This window comes from Garra rufa, chromosome 10 (assembly GCF_049309525.1).
Source record: "Garra rufa chromosome 10, GarRuf1.0, whole genome shotgun sequence".
NCBI classification, from domain to species: domain Eukaryota; kingdom Metazoa; phylum Chordata; class Actinopteri; order Cypriniformes; family Cyprinidae; genus Garra; species Garra rufa.
The window spans coordinates 27065154-27074740 of record NC_133370.1 but is presented as its reverse complement, the minus strand read 5'-3'; the positions used below and the strand labels follow the sequence as shown (position 1 = coordinate 27074740).

The 9587-nt window shown below is 37.8% G+C and overlaps 1 protein-coding gene across 1 annotated transcript in view; it reads left to right on the top strand.

The window, feature by feature from the left end:
- Positions 1-2862: 2862 nt before the first annotated feature.
- The window catches only part of LOC141344535 (serine/threonine-protein phosphatase 2A regulatory subunit B'' subunit alpha-like), a 101748-nt gene continuing 95023 nt past the window's right edge, over positions 2863-9587 (top strand). Inside the window, exon 1 of the mRNA XM_073849414.1 lies at positions 2863-3008. The gene's annotated coding sequence lies outside the window, so the exon portion shown is untranslated. The remainder of the gene's footprint in view (positions 3009-9587) is intronic.

Genomic DNA, 9587 nt, shown 5'->3' with positions numbered 1-9587 from the left:
GAGTCATGGCAGTGACAGTTTTAGCAATTATATCTCACCTCTGCACTGATATAACTGTCTATATGTAACTCTATATTTATCTGAATCTTCTCAATGGAATTCGTTGCTGGAATTTATCGGTTGTATCTATAGGTAGTAGTTACTAAGCATGGACATTTGAATAGACTTTATCATGCATACATTTGAGATACATTGCCGCAGTTAAATATTGCATAAGCTTCCAACAAGAAATTTACATATTACCTGGCTTGCTCTTCAGCCATCTGTTTGAATAATTTTCAGAAGGCTTCATAGATTTTGGATGCACTGAGGACATCTATTCAGCTATGAATCTAGCTAAACATCTTCCATGGATTCTACAATGTATGTTTTAATATGGTGTGTTAATATATGTGTTTAGATCTATTAACAATGATTTTATTTACTGAATTTCATATGTTTTCATATGTTTTCTGAATTTCAAGATTCTTGCCCTATAAATCCTGGTTCAGTTTGGCCAAGCACAAATGTCTTTTGTTCCTCAGATAGTTTTTCGCATTCTTCTCCTTGATTTGTTATAACTTTTGGCAGTCTATAGTACATTAAGTGCTGCCAATATGGCGATTGATGACATGTCGTGAACACTCTATAGGACAGTGTAGAGGAGATAGGAAGTAAACAGGGAGAGAGAGGGGGGCCGAATCAAAAAAGGTTCTCATGCCAGGATTCGAACTTGGGTCATACGTAGCACAACGCCACTATATGTTGGTGCGCTGCCCTCGAAGTGCTGACCTGAACTTAATTTCTGATAATTCTACAAAAAAAGTTTTATTATAACATTTATCATAAATAATGGTAAAACATTTATTAAAAACATAAATATTGGTAAACTAGTATTTACGTATGTCAGTAAATTAAAGCTATAGTTAAAATTATCTCATTATTTACTCACCCTTCAGGCATCCTAGGTATATATGACTTCCTTCTTTCAGACGAATCCAATCTGAGTTATATAAAAAAATTATCCAAGCACTTCCAAGCACTATTATGGCAATATGCAGGCGTTTCTCTTCAACAGTCCAAGACAAGTCCAATAAAGTACATCCATTTATAATAAAATGTGCCTCACACGGCTCCAGGGGGTGAATAAAGGTCTCCTGTAGCGAATCGATGCATTTTTGTAAGAGTAGTAGCCATATTTAAAACTTAATAATCACTTTAATCTAGCTTGCGCTAACAGTCATCCCGGAGGGATGACATAGGACATCGGTGTTGTGGTAAACAAAACAATGGTCACAAATTGGAAGTACAAAGCGTAGATTTGTAAAGAAAAATGTCGGAGATTGGTTTGTCTTTGCTAAAGTAAGGAAACGTTGCTTCCTTTGCTCCTGTAAACAAACGTTGGTTTTCACAAGACTAACAGGCGCATGCGCAACACCGTCCTACGTCATCCGCCAAGAGTTGCTTCCATGTACAATTGTTAGCGCAAACTAACATTTTAAATTTGGCTCCCCCCCCCCCCCCAGAGCCATGTGAGGCAATTTTTTATTATGGATGGATAAACTTTTTAGACTTGTTTTGGACTGTTGAAGAGCCTTTGAACACCTTTGCCATCATAGAGCATGGAAGTGCCAGGATAATTTTTAAAATAACTCAGATTGGATTTGTCTGAATGAAGGAAGTCAACACCTAGGATGACTGGAGGATGAGTAAGTAATGGGCTAATTTTCATTTTTGGGTGAACTAACCCTTTAATTCATTTGAAACCAACAGTGAGGGCCTCAATCCTTGACCTGTATAAGGGCCCCAGAATCCCTAGTGACGCCCGTGGCGCTCACCACAGTCAGACAAAAAAATAATAGTTTGCACACATATGTGACCCTGGACCACAAAACCAGTCATAAGGTTAAATTTGACAAAACTGAGATATATACATCATATGAAAGCTCAATAAATAAGCTTTCTATTGATGTATGGTTTGTTATGATAGGACAATATTTGGCCGAGATACATCTGTTTGAAAATCTGGAATCTAAGGGTGCAATAAAATCAAAATACTGAGAAAATCACCTTTAAAGTTGTCCAAATTAAGTTCTTAACAATGCATATTACTAATAAAAAATTACATTTTGATAGGTTTACAGTAGGAATTTTACAAAAAACATGATCTTTACTTAATTTCCTAATGATTTTTGACATAAAAGAAAAATCAATAATTTTGACCCATACAATGTATTTTTGGCTATTGCTACAAATATACCCCAGCGACTTAAGACTGGTTTTGTGGTCCAGGGTCACATATATTAACAAATTCATTTTTGTTTTTCTGGTGTTGCTAGCTACTAACAGGACCTACATAATCGAGGGAAAATTATATATAAAACTCCCAAACAATTAGTGCGACAGCTAGAATTGACATGTTTATGGCTGTGACATAAATATATAAGCACAATTGGCCAATTTTAAGTAAAAACAAAAATCAAACAAACAAAAACAACAGCAGGATATCCAATGGATTTGATGTCGACTGATTTTGATTTACCCGATTGATTTTTTATATTATCGTAAATGTCTGATGGTGTGACGTCTGTCAAAACAGTTCCTTATCATAATATTATGCCGAAGTATCTATCTATCTATCTATCTATCTATCTATCTATCTATCTATCTATCTATCTATCTATCTATCTATCTATCTATCTATCTATCTATCTATCTATCTATCTATCTATCATAATGTCATTCTATCTTTCCGTCTAGTTCCTAGGTAACCTGTTTCTGGTAAGCGTTTATAGTGTCACCGTTTATATATTCCCGCCCAGCGTGTGTGTGAGGAGCTGCCCTGTCCGCGCTCGCTGTAGCTCAGCTCATTCTGCACTGGCTGCTGTCTGCACGCAGAGGCTGAACGGCGAGGCGTAACACTGTTTCTTCACAAAACCGTGTGTTGACACGCTAGACATGAAACTATCGCTTTGGATATCGGACTGTCCTAAAACCCCAGATGACAAGCCTTAACCCGGAGCGAAACGGTACGTGTTTGTTGATGTATCGAGTGTTTCACCGCTCACGACTACTTGCCCTGTACATTTAAGTAGAAGTTACGCGTGGTTGTCAAATAAAATGTCTTCGTGACTTGAAGGGAAGGGCTGAAGTTCAAATAGACTTTATTGTCAAGGTTGGGCGTTGAGGAAAGTCACGGTCGGATGTTTTTGAGACGATATCAGACAGTGTTTTGAGTTTCAAAGATGTGTTGTGATCGTGGAGTGATTTTACCGCATCGCCTGTGTATCAAACTCACGCTCGCAGTAAACTGACTGCTGTAACACGCCTGCTTTTGTTTGTACTCAACAGACACATTAAATCACGTTTGTTTATAGGTTCACTTTGGTGCTGTGTGATGCCTGTCACTTTCACTTGACTAATGTGTTAATAATTTACCAGAATGACTGAATACATTTCTTGGAGTTACAAGATCTAGAACTGTAAGATGAATGTGTAACATTAGTTTCCCCCCTCAAGCTACAAAAATTGAATACAAGTTATGAACCGTTTCATAGTTTGCTTTTGGCTGGAAGGGATAAGCTTTTGTTTTTGCTGTTTACCTGCTTAGTTTGGCAGAGGTGGTGTTTAACTCATTCTTGAGCAGTAGGAACTGGCACAGCACTTATGTCCTGTGCATCTTGGAAAGATCAGATCTCTGTCATGCTGTCTTTATAAATATCCCGGTGGGGTCTCTCTGCTGTGGGTGTAATTGGGCATCCCGCCTGCACTAAATGCATGCCTGTCCTGCTTGAGTGCAACCTTGAGCTGTGCTCTGTTCTTTGTCACGAGCCTGATAAGTTGACAGATACTGAGACGGCTGGGCAGTCTCGGGATCGTTTCCTCTCTAATTAGCCCAAAATAGCTCTGGATCACAGCTATGCGCTCCCTTGCATTAATCACTTCCTAAGTGCCGGAATTGATCGTTCTGGGTCAATTGCAGCCTGTTGTCCTAACACCATATTTTTTCCTCCTTCACAAGATTTACTTATTCAGCGGTGCAATATGCACAAAATACGCTTCCTAACTGCCACCCCGAGAGTGAAGTCATTTGGCACCTGATTCGATTCCTCTCCACACATCCAGCCGCTCTGGGACTGCACGGGTCTGGTTGGCTGCCAATGAGCCACAGCGGAGTGCATTGGTGAGGTTTTGGTCAGCTGTGGTTTTCTGTTCTTCCCATTGTACCCCATCCCCACTGCCTGCTATTGACCAAAGCTCATTAAACTCCACATGAAGGCCAGAGCTGAACCACTGACCCCTGCAATGAGGCTTTTTTGGGCACCTCCTACAGTACGCGTGTGTGGTCCTGCACAGAAGTCTGTCCTTAGTCCCACAAGGCTGCTTGTATAGAGACAAACATCATTTTGAAGTGACACATCTTAGATAACAATGAGGATTTGATTGTGAATATACAGGTCAAAAGTTTAAAAAAATGATTATTAGTTTTTAATTTTTTGGAAAGAAGTCTCTTATGCTCACCAAAGCTGCATTTATTTGATTACAAATATTAGAGGTCGACCGATATTGGTTTTTACCGATACCGATAGCTAGGTTGGACCACACTGGCCGATACCGATTAATTAACCGATAGTTTTTGAAAATGGATACTGAACGGCAACTAAAATATTGCTCTACTATTTTTAAAAAAATATACTAAACCATACTTTGTAAATAAATAAAAATATTAATATTAATTATATATTGATCATTAAAGTTATTTCATAGTTCATTAATGTTAACAAAATAAACTTCAAAATATAACAATATTACAGTAAATGTTGAAATTAACAGACTCTAACAAGGAACAACACTTCTATTCTACAGCTTTCATCAATCTTAGTTGATGTTAATGGGCTCATTTTAAAGGGGTGTGAATCTTTACATTTTAACAATATGTAAAATTGCAGGTTTTATGCCTTTTGTTTATATTTGAAATCTCTGTATGTCAGAAGGCCTACTGCCATCTTAAAATTAAGATTCAATTTAATTACGATTTTCAATATCAACTAAATATAACCATGTCACATTCTCAGTTTTCAATATTACTGCACATGGCTACATTTTCATTTACATTTTATATCAAATTGATTTTTCCATTATATAAGCAGGCTACTTTTTTAAACAATTACTTATTTAAAATAAGTGTTCTTTTTTCTTTATCATTTGATTATTACTGATGAGATCGTAGACAGTAGATTCTTTAACAGGCTGCATTAAAACGAATGCACAGATCTATTTCGATATATCAAATGTTTTGTCCTGCTCTAAAAACATAACTGACTGTGTGTACTGTACATCAGTTTCGTATAAAAGTATTCGAAATGCAAGTGCATTTAATCGCATCCGCAATCGAGCTTTTTAGGACGAACAAACCCAAAGCACAAGTGAAAGTCTGTCAGTGCGCGAGTTTTGTGCATCTAATAGTACTGCATTACAAACGGCAGAAATGAAGGCATATGTAAAGTAAAAAACTGCGATTGTAAGTTCACACTGTCAAACAATGCACATGTAGCTCACAGTGCAAATCCTGTGCAATGAAGCCTACCGCGTCTCCAGCGTGCGCACGTGCCGTATGCGGGAAAACACAAGCTCATTGAAGAGAGGATTGAGATGCATCCGAGAATCCTTTTTTTTGCCCACCCTTAATGAAACCGGATAAAAGTGCAGCGCTGCATTAACGGATAACTTGCAGGTATCAAACACACACAGGACACGTTGTGTAGTTCAAGCAGAAATCTAAAACAGTTTATTTAATCACCAAACGGGCAAATGTTTACTTCAAGAATGATAAAAAAGCGGCAAATGTTAGATTAAAGAACAGATCAAACGGAAAGAGAAAGTGCGATCTATATCGTTAATTGCAGCCATTTCAGAAACAATTTATTTTCTGTTATACATTTATGTTTAAATATTATTTGTTTTGTTTCAGTTTAATATGTTAATCACGAAAGAAGTTTGTGTAATTTGTAAATGTCATAGGACGTGGTATGAATTGGACAGCAATACGCCGGGAAATTAGGGTCAGACACAATTTTTGACCACTTCGTACGTTTTTATTTGTGGAAAATACCTTCTTAAACGAATTTCGTTTTGTATAATTTTTATTTTAATTTTTAATATTTTTGTTGATTTATTAAAATAAAATAAGAACAGGAAAATGGCATTGTAAAATAAAGTGCGTAACTACCATGCTTCCGCTGCCTGACGAAAAGGCTAAAACATAAATTATAGCTCTATATGAAGCATACAGACATTATTAGAGCTACAGAAATAAAATAAAAATATTTTGCTTAAATGCACAATACTCAATCTTCCAGCCCAGGGTCAAGTCTTTATGAACATTAACAATGATTTGGGACAGATCTGTAATCTGTTAAACTATGGCGCGCTGTGACTCGGCAGGATTCTGTCGGCTGAATGAACACAGTTTGCTTTCTCACGTCATGTCTTTAAATCTGCAACTTTGCTGGCTAAGAATATCACCAGCTGGATATAAATCAATACAAATATATGGTAACAATCCTGACATTAAACATTGGTCTGGGGCTTAACCTCTCTTACTCTATGACAGCAGAGCTGAGCCGCTTCAGCAAAGAACGCAACCCGGAAAAACTATCGGCAAGGATTTTTGCCGATAACCGATAGGTCGGCCAATCAACTATCGGTGCCGATTAATCGGCAAAACCGATACATCGGTCGACCTCTAACAAATATGGTAAAAAGGTAATATATGTAAAATATGTATTTACAGTTGAAGTCAAAAGTTTACATACACCTTGCAGAATCTGCAAAATGTTAATTATTTTGCCAAAATAAGAGGGATCATACAAAATGCATGTTATTATTTTATTTAATACTGATGCGAATAAGATATTTCACTTAAATGTATGAGTCCCTTGTTTGTCCTAAACAGTTCTTTGGTTTTTCAGATTTTTTGTGTATTTGACCCCCATCCAACAATGACTGTATGATTTTGAGATCCATCTTTTCACACTGAGGACAACTGATGGACTCGTATGCTACTATTACAGAAGGTTCAAAAGATTACTGATGCTTCAGAAGGAAACACGATGCATTAAGAGCTGGGGGGTGAAAACTTTTTGCATTTGAAGATCATGGTAAATTTAACTTATTTTGTATCTTCTGTGGCCTCTAAAGGGCAGTACTAAATGAAAAAAATATGACATTTGGGCAAAATAAGAAAAATTTACTCATCTCTATTCTGTTCAAAAGTTTTCACCCCCAGCTCTTCCTTCTGGAGCATCAGTGAGTGTTTGGACCTTCTGTAATAGTTGCATATGAGTCCCTCAGTTGTCCTCAGTGTGAAAAGATGGATCTCAAAACCATACAGTCATTGTTGGAAGGGGTTCAAATACATAAAAATGCTAAAGAAAAAAAAAAAAAAACAGGACAAGTGGATGTAAAGTTTTGAACAGGGTCATTTTTATAAATTCAACTCTTATTTTGTCTTGTGGACTATGTGTGAACGTCTTTTATGTGAAATGTCTTATTCAGGTCAGTACTTAATAAATTATAACATGCATTTTGTATGATCCTTCTTATTTTGGTAAAATAATTAACACTTCGCAGATTCAGCAAGGTGTATGTAAACTTTTGACTTAAACTTTATCTAAATGTAATAAAATGTCATCTATTCCTAAGAGGACAGCTAGATTTTCAGTAGCTATTACTCCCGTCTTGAGTGTCACATGATCCTTCAGGAATCATTCCAATATTATTTATTTTAAACCGTTTGAATCGAATATACTACAAGAAATTGAGTCTCGGCTTCAGAAACAGACCATATATCGTGGCAAATGATGTTTAAAGCGTGGTTCAAAGGGTTTGAAATGGACCCAGTCCGTGATCTTTTGCGGTGCATGCTGGGCAAGCATGCAGAATTGCACTTACTCGCGACGGCTTGCACGTAGCAATTTTCGAGGGATGCAATTATCTTGCTTGCATAGTCAATCTGCTTCCTCTCGTTTTTGTTTTTAGTAAAGCAAAGCGAACCTGGTAATTTTTAGAAACATTCACTGGCCCGTACAGTCTATTTCTGGGTTTACTACTTGCATTTATGCACTTTGTTTAAGAGCTTAAATTAGACAACGGTTTAAGTAGAGGGACGTCAGGACTGCTAGATCTGTGAAGGTCTTCTTGGATGTAAACCACCTCAGTCAAAGCGTGCTTCAGAAGTAAACTGTCACTGAAGCTATATTCTTTCATGCAGTAGGTATAAATGGTTGTCCCATCATGTAGGACAGGAAGTGACAGCTGAAGCTAAGTGACTGTCATGGAGGCCACACCTGGACAAGATCTTCAAGATGAGCAGAGAGCATGACCCCCATAATCAGTTTGTTCTTACCACATAAGGAAAGTACTAAAGATGAACAAATTATTGGCATGTCGGATTTTGATGGTTTGTAGCTAAACATTAGCAATATTTAGATGCATTGTTTTAGTTATATTTTCCAGTGTTAACAGGTGACACGGTATAGCTCATTCATTATTTTTTCCAACCGCTCTCATAAACCACTGCATACCCGCGCCATTATGACATTGACATCTGTAATAACATGTTAGGATTACAACACAGCTTGTGTTTATAAACCAAATCTGCTTGGTAAGCACAGCATGTGTGCGTCAATGAAAGACACCGTGTCAGGTTCGTCCCTTCTGTGAGCTTCTCCCAGCACAAACCCCTCATTGTATGTGCATTGTATGCTAATTAAAATGGATCACCTTTGGAAGGTTTATGTCGATAATGGCTATGCAGCATTAAGAAAACCCTCAGGCAACTAGTCAAGCCTCCATCATTTTGCTCTCTTCACCTGTTTCTTTCCATTCAGAGCGCTAGTGTTTCTGTGCCACAGCCATTAGAGATTGTATATTCAGAAACAAGCATTCCTCCAGGGGATGGCTTCCCAAGAAAGCTCCTGATTCTGAATATAGTTCAATTTAGATGCAAAAAAGCTCTAGCTGTGTGAGGCCCTGCTCCTTTTGCTGTTATTTCCATACAGCACAGACAAAACACTGCTGTCTGTGCCCTGAATAAAACTAGAGGCGACTCGAGTGTGTGCGTGGCACAGGCTCGCTGCTATTGGAGATCTGAAGCTTGCAGAATAAGATGTGACAGCTTTCTAGTGATGCCCGGTGGAATTCTGGGGTTATGATCAAAATCTTTCAGAAACCATAACAACAGATCTTAGCAAAGCTCAAACATTATTGCAGTTTCTGTTGAGATCTGCCCATTTGTACTGTGGAATCTAGGTGGAGAGTGGCAGAGGAAGATTTGGCATGTTTCTGAGGGTCAAGGTCCTTTTCCCACAGTTCTTTATAGACTTGTGTCTTTTCACAGATGCATGTGGCGCCATGCAGAAGGGAGAAAAATGCTGGTTAAGTTTGTGTACTGGTTGGTCAGAGGGCAGAGTGTTTAGATTGGAGTTTTTCCATCATTCCGGCTCTGCAAGGGAGGCTGAAAGGCATGCTTGAGAAAATGCACAGTTCAGTGTGATCGTCATGAATCATGTTTTACACACACTACCAGTGAAGTAACTCATGATAGT